This window comes from Mustela putorius, unplaced genomic scaffold (assembly GCF_011764305.1).
Source record: "Mustela putorius furo isolate JIRA1106 unplaced genomic scaffold, ASM1176430v1.1 tig00003854_pilon_pilon_pilon, whole genome shotgun sequence".
NCBI lineage: Eukaryota > Metazoa > Chordata > Mammalia > Carnivora > Mustelidae > Mustela > Mustela putorius.
The window spans coordinates 9,059,774-9,067,296 of NW_025422006.1; positions in this window are offsets into that span (position 1 = coordinate 9,059,774).

Here is a 7,523-nt window from a genome sequence, read left to right on the forward strand (position 1 = left end):
GGCAGAGGAGTGCAAATGTTTCTTAGTGGAGAAGAAAAAACAAAGGCTTCAGGTAAGGCCTGATGTGGCTGTTGGCGTAGGGAAACGTAGGCAAGCTAACTAGACGTGGGCATCCCATGGGATTGGTTAGGGCGCGCATTTAGATTTCTCCAGCTGGTGCTATACTGGAAGTGGAGGCAAATATTAGGAAAGATGTCGGTTGTTAATCAAGCCTGGGCCGTTTGAGGCCAATTGTTATGGGGGTTATTGTTTGTTTCCTAAACGGGCTGCTAGAGATAGTAGTCTGATTTCCTGGACTGGTACTCTATAGATAGGAGGTTAGCTTCCTGGACTAGTGGCTGCAGGAGCAGAATTCTGCTGGGTCAGAATTCTATTTCATATATAGTCTTCCCTTTGCCTATTTGTATTTATAGTTTCTCAACTCCATCCGTCCAGCTGTGCACACGAGAAGCTGAGGACGCAAGATAGCACTGACAAGAATGTGAGTTCTAGAATCACACCGTTTATTTCCTAGGTCCAGCACACATGAGCTGTGCACACTGGATAAGCTACTTCAGTTTTATTTTAATTTTCTTTTACATACTCCCCAAATTAGGAGAGCAAGAGATGTATCTGAGTCTGACACGGTTATTGCCTACCCAAGAGCCACTACCCACACTTTGCTAAAAGTGTTCACAGCATTATCTAGTAGCTATGTGCTTGGTCCAAGGATCATCAAGAATGGCACATTATAAGTAACAGAGCCTAAAATGAGAATGTGATTGAAGGAAGAAAAGAGATGGGGGGGGTACTGAGAACTCTATTCTTAGATTCGAAGTTAATAAGCTTTCAATGTCAAAATGTTTGGATTGGTTATTGCCTTATTACTTTAGAATGAAGACAATTTTACTAACAAGGCTGATACTAAAATAAGGAGAATTTGGCCTGTTCTTTTGTGTTCGCTTCAGCCTTGCAGAATTCAGTATAGTCTTTTAAGAGTCAAACTTGCAAAGAGAAGCTCTTTCCACCAATAGCTAGAAATTTAAATCAATTAGGACTTCTATAATTGGAAGCCTTATAGGGTTAGAATACATTAATTCTCACCTTCAATTAGTGTAAACCCACGGAGAGAGGTAGGAAATACACTACTGAGCAAACTATGCTCCACCACCACCCCCCAACCCTGTTGCATCTTCCAAACATCTCCTCTTAGTTATTCTCTGCTTGATGAAGGAGAAAAGTGATAGAAAAGACAAGCTTAAAAGAGATGCTTTCGCATACTACTCAAGATACTGTCTCATATTTTAACTGGAGCCATTAAAATAAAAGCTACTGGGAGCAGCCGAGGACATAGACAAGTGGCCAGAAGACAGGTGTCCACAAGGATGATGCACAAGAAGATTGCTGGCCCCGAGCTTCCAGTGTGGAGCTCCACAGGGGATGGCTAAAACCGTGTGGCTCAAAGGGACGTGCTCCCCAGTTCATGTTCAGGTATCGTTCTAAAAGATAACAGATAAGGAAGATCTAGGGCAGAACCAGGGAGACCAGCCTGACTGAATGACCTCTACCCCAGTGGAGAGTCCTTAACTTTCCTGTACAGGGAGATATGATATTTGCTATTTTTCACTGTGTGCGTCCCTTCTCCTCTTTCTCTTCCTCTGAAAAGTAGTTTTGAACTATAGTGATCCATTTATTTCTTTGACACAGTGATCTGGTGCAAAGGGGGTTGAACAGTTTGTCTTCTATACTTTGAGGACCTGAACACGAGTCATCCTTTCCAGACCAGATGTGGGGGAATACCTTCTCACCAGGGACCCCAGCAGAATAAACAACTGGTGGGGATTTAAAATCTTTGTAGGAGAGGAGGCCAGTGTGTTTTATGTAGATACACCATTTCTTCGATGAGTATGTGGGGTGATGGATGTTAATGGGCCTTGGGCACTAAAAGAGGTGGACTTGGGCGGATGCTGTTGGCAGCTAATGCAACAGTCATTCTCATTCTGTCGCCCCTCCCTTACTGCTTCTTCCCTGATAAAATATAATGTCCATGTATAAATTGAACACATGCTTAGGGCAACTTGGGTGTCACTGTAGCCCCACGGTAAACCTTGACTAGCCTGACCTAATCTTAGTAATTCTGTTTCCTTACCGGCAATTGTTTTAGGAATGGGTATGTAATACAATTCTGGCTAATGAAAGAGAATAATAAACATGCTGATAGGTTTCTAGAAATATTTTTCTTGCCTTTAAAAAAAACTAACAGAAGGGAACTTACTCAACTTGATAAATATTTATAAAACATCTACAGCTAACATCATACTTACTAGTGAGAGATTCAAACGTTTCCCACAAAGATCAGCAAAAATGTCCCTTCTCATCACTCCTTTTCAACATCATATTTAAAGTTCTAACTAATGCAATTTTAAAAAGTAAATAAGAGATATATAAATTGGGGAGGAAAGCATAAATTTGCCTTTTTAGATAACATGATCCTAAGTGATTATAGCAAGGTTATAGAACCTAAGATTAATATACAAAAGTGAATTACTGTCCTAGACACTAGCAATGAAAGAGTGAAATTAAAATCTTTAGAGACCATTTATTGTAGCATCCAAAAAAAGGAAATGCCTAGGTACAAATCAAAGAGAATATGTATAAGACTTCCTTCAAGAAAGTTATAAAACTCTGACAAAAGAAATCAAAGACAAACTAACTATTCATTTTGCCCCTTTTCCCAACCCCTTTCCCTTTGGCGACCATCAGTTTGTTCTCTGTATTTACAGGCCTCCTTTCTGTTTGTTTATTCATTTGTTTGGTTTTCTATAGGTTCCCCATATAAGTGAAATCACACGGTGTTTGTCTTTCTTGGTCTGACTTATTTCACTTAGCATAATACTCTCTAGCACCATCCATGGTGTTCCTTTTTTATGGCCACAAGTGCTCCAGTGTGTGTGTGTGTGTGTGTGTGTGTGTGTAAATGTGTTCATGTATACACACATCTTCCTGATCCATCTGTCTATAGATGGACACTCAGGTTTCTTTTATACATTGGCTACTGTAAAATGCTGCAAGAAACACAGGGGTGCATTTATCTTTTTGAATTAGTGGGGAGAAGGGTACTGAGAGATACTAGTTTCCAATTATAGAATAAAGAAATCACAGGAATAAAAGGCACAGCATAGAGAATTCAGTCAAATATTGTAACAGAGCTGTGTGGTGACAGATGGTAGCTATACTTGTGGTGAGCACGGCATTATGTATGGACTTCTCAAATCACTATGTTGTACACCTGAAACTAACAGACCACTGTGGATCAAACTGTACTGTAATTAAAAAAAAAAAAAAGGATTTGGGGGAAAAAAAAGACAAACTAAATAAGTAGTGAGATACTCATGGAGACAAAGATATAATATTGTCAAGAGGTCAGTTTTCTCCAACTTGATTTATACATTCAATGTAATCCTGATAAAAATCCCCACAAGTTATTTTGTGGATGTTGAAAAACTGGTAGTACAGTTTATATGGAGAGGCAAAACTCCCAGAACAGCCAACACAAGATTGGGAGAAGGACAAAGCAGAAAGATGGACACTGTTGGACTCCAAGACTAACTATAAAGACAAAGTGATTAAGACAGTGCAGTATTAGCGAAAGAACAGACACATCGTTCAATAGAACAGAACAGAGAACCCAGAATAGACCACATGAATATAGTCAAGTGATCTTTGACAAAGGAACAAATATTATACAATGGGGAAAGATGGCCTCTTCAACAAATGGTACTAGAACAATTGTAAATAAATCTAGACAAGGACTCCACAAGATTCACAAAATTTAAAAAGGATCAAAGATTTAAATGTCAAATGCAAAACTACAGAAGAGACCACAGAAGAAAACTTGATGACCCTGGGTTTGGTGACGGTTTTGTAGACACGGTACCAGAAGCAAGATCCATGAAAGGAATAATTGACAAAGTGGACCTAATTAAGTGACAAACTTCTGCTCCGAGAAAGAACATGTCAAGAGAACGAGAAGACAAGTCACAGACTGGGAGAAAATATTTGCTAAAGACACATCTGATAAAGCACTGCTATCCAAGACCTCTGGGGAAGGTGGTTGAGTCGGAGGACTATAGCGCATCTCATCCCATGAATCCAACTAGATAACACACATCAGTTTAAGTGACCCAGAAAAGGACCAAAGACTGGCAGAAAAAAGGACTCCCCACCGCGAAACGTAGAGAAGAGGCCACACTGAAGGGTGCAGGAAGGGTGGAGATGCAGTGGGGAGTGAAACCGTATGGCCCTGGCCACCAGAGGAAGGGGCCTGTGTGGCTGGAGAGGGGGGAGCAACAGACTGTCACACCATGGAGTCCACACAGGGAGGGAAGATGACTTCCTGTAACATCTGGCTTGGAAAGCCAGAGGGGCCAAATTTCATAAGTTCTTACAACCACTGGGACTGAACACCTGGAATTTCAAAAATCATCAGGGTTGCTCTGGGAGAGTGGGAGTATGATAGGAAACTGAGCCCCCCTCCTTAAAGAGATAGCACAATGCAGAGGCCACTGAGCTACAGCACAGAAGCCCAGTTTGGAAAATGCCTGGAGTGTAGAGGAAGGAGACTTATTTATTCGTTTTTATTTATTTATAAAATTTTTGAGAGAGAGCGAGAACACCTGCATGAGCAGGGGTGGGGGAGGAGGGGTGGGAGGAGAGGGAGAGAGAGAAAAGCAGCGGGCTCCATGCCCAGCACACAGCCAGATGCTGGCCTCCATCTCATGAACCTGAGGTCATGACCTGAGCCCAAATCAAGAGTCAGAGGCTTAACCGACTGAGCCACGCAAGCACCCCCTGGAAGGAGATTTATTTACTAATCTCAGAGGGGGTATGAGAGGGACAAGGATCTTTGTGAGACTTCCCCAGAAACACAGGAGCCTGCAGATGCCATCTCCTTCCCCAGCTTCCAAATACTTTCTGTGAGGCCAACATTACCCTGATACCAAAACCAAAGACACCACTAAAAAAGAACTATAGACCAATATCCTTGACACATACAGATGCAAAAACCCTCAAAATATTAGCAAACCAAATCCAACAATACATTAAAAATATCATTAACCATGATTAGGTGAGATTTATTTCTGGGATACAAAGGTGGATGGATATTCACAAATACATCCATCCCTAATAAAAACTCTCAATAAAATGGGGATGGAGGGAATATACCTCAACATAATAAAGGCCATATATGAAAAATCCACAGCTAACATCATCCTCGGGGGTAAAAAACAGTTTTCCTTGTAAAGCCAAAAACAGACAAGGATGTCCACTCTTGCTACCTTTATTCAACATAGTACTTTAAGTCCTAGCCACAGCAATCAAACAAGGAAAAGAAATAAGAGGCATACATACTGGTAAAGAAGTTAAATTGTCACTATGGCAAATGACACAGTACTACACATACAAAACCCTAAAGACTCCACCAAAATACTGGAATAAACAAATTCAGCAAAGTGGCAAGGTTTATAATTAACATTCAGAAATCATCACTATTTCTGTATATTAACAAAAAGTTTCAAAGAGAAATTTTTAGAAACAATTTACAATTGCACCAAAAAGAAAATATTCAGAAATTAACTTGCCAAGGAAGTTAAAGACCTGAACTTTGGAAACTAAAACACTGAGGAAAGAAATTGAAGGAGACACACTAATGGAAAGATAATTCTGTGTTCAGGTTGAAAGAACTAATATTGTTAAAATATCTGTATTACACAAAGCTATCTACAGATTCAATGCAATCCCTATTAAAATATCAACAGTATTTTTCACAAAACTAAAACAAATACTAACATTTGTATGGAACCACAAAACACCCCAAAGAGCTAAAGCAATCCTGAAGAAAAAGAATGAAGCTGGAGGTATCAAAATTCTAGATTTGGGGGTACCTGGGTGGCTCAGTTGGTTAAGTGTCTGTTTTCTGCTGGGGTCATGATCCCGGGGTCCCGGAATCAAGTCCCACACCAGGCTCCCTGCTCAGAGGGGATCCAGCTTCTCCCTCTGCATGTCTCTCCCCATGCTCATGCTCTCACTCTCTCTCTCTCGCTCTCTATCAAATAAATAAATAAAATCTTTAAAAAGAAAATCTAGATTTCAAGACATACTAAAATCTGTAGTAGTCAAAACAGTATAGTATTGGCACAAAAACAGACATATCGATTGATGAAAAGAATAGAGACCCCATAAATAGTCGCACATTTATGTGGCCAACTAATCTACAGCAAAGGAGACAAGAATATACAATGGGAAAAAGACAGTCTCTTCAACAAATGGTGCTGGGAAAACTGGAAAGCTAACTATACCCAGACTACTTTTGGATGCCATACACAAAAATAAACTCAAAATGAATACAGACCTAAGTGAGTCCTGAAATAATAAAAACCCTAGAAGAGAATGCAGTAATTTCAGAAATCAAGCACAGCATCACCTTTCTAGGTAGGTCTCCTACGACAAGCAAAAGCAGAAATGAACTATTGCTACTACATCAAAATAAAGCTTTTGCACAGTCAAGGAAACCATCAACACAACAAAAGGACAAGCTACTGAATGGGAGAAGATATTTCCAAATGATATATCAGCAGCCAGATTCTATAAATACCTTACACACCACCACCAAAAAAACCTCTTCACAATCTGATTAAAAATGGGCAGAGGATATGAATAGACATTTTTCCAGAAACAATATACAGAAGACCAACAGACACATAAAAAGATGTTCAACATCACTAATCATCGGGGAAATGCAATTCAAAACCACAGTATCATCTCACAGCAGATAGAATGGCTAAAATCAAGACAAGACACAAGAGTTGGTGAGGATGTGGAGAAGGAGGAACTCTCATGCACTGTTGGACCAATGTCCTTTGGTCCAGCCACTGTGGGAAAAGTATGAAATCTCCTCAAAAAGTTAAAAGAACTTACATGTGAGGAAACCCCACAGAAATGCCCTATGATCTAGTACTTCCACTCTTGGGTATTTACCCGGGAATGCACCCCTGTGTTTACTGCAGCATTATTTACAACGGCCAAGACACGGATGACATCTAAGTGCACATCAACAGAGAAATGGACATGGAAAATTGTATGTATACTGGGGAAACTATACAGCCATTTAAAAAAGGAAGATATTGTGCCATGTGTGACAATACGGATGGACCCAGAGGGTATCGTGCTGGTGAATCAGACTGAGGAAGACTAATGCCACACGACTCTACTCATAGATGGAATCTTCAAGAAAGAAAACAAAAAGAATCAGAAGTATAAATACAGAGGACTAATGGTTGCCAGAGGGGAAAGAGGTGAATGGGTGGGTGAATGGGTGGGTGAATGGGTCAAGGGGAGAGGGAGACACGGGCCTGTAGTTGCGGAATGAGTCATTCATAATAAAAAACCATAAGGAATATAGTCTAATGGAAATAGCGATGTAGTGGGACAGATGTAGCTACTAAACTTTATATTTTAGTGGTGAACACGTATAAACTTACAAA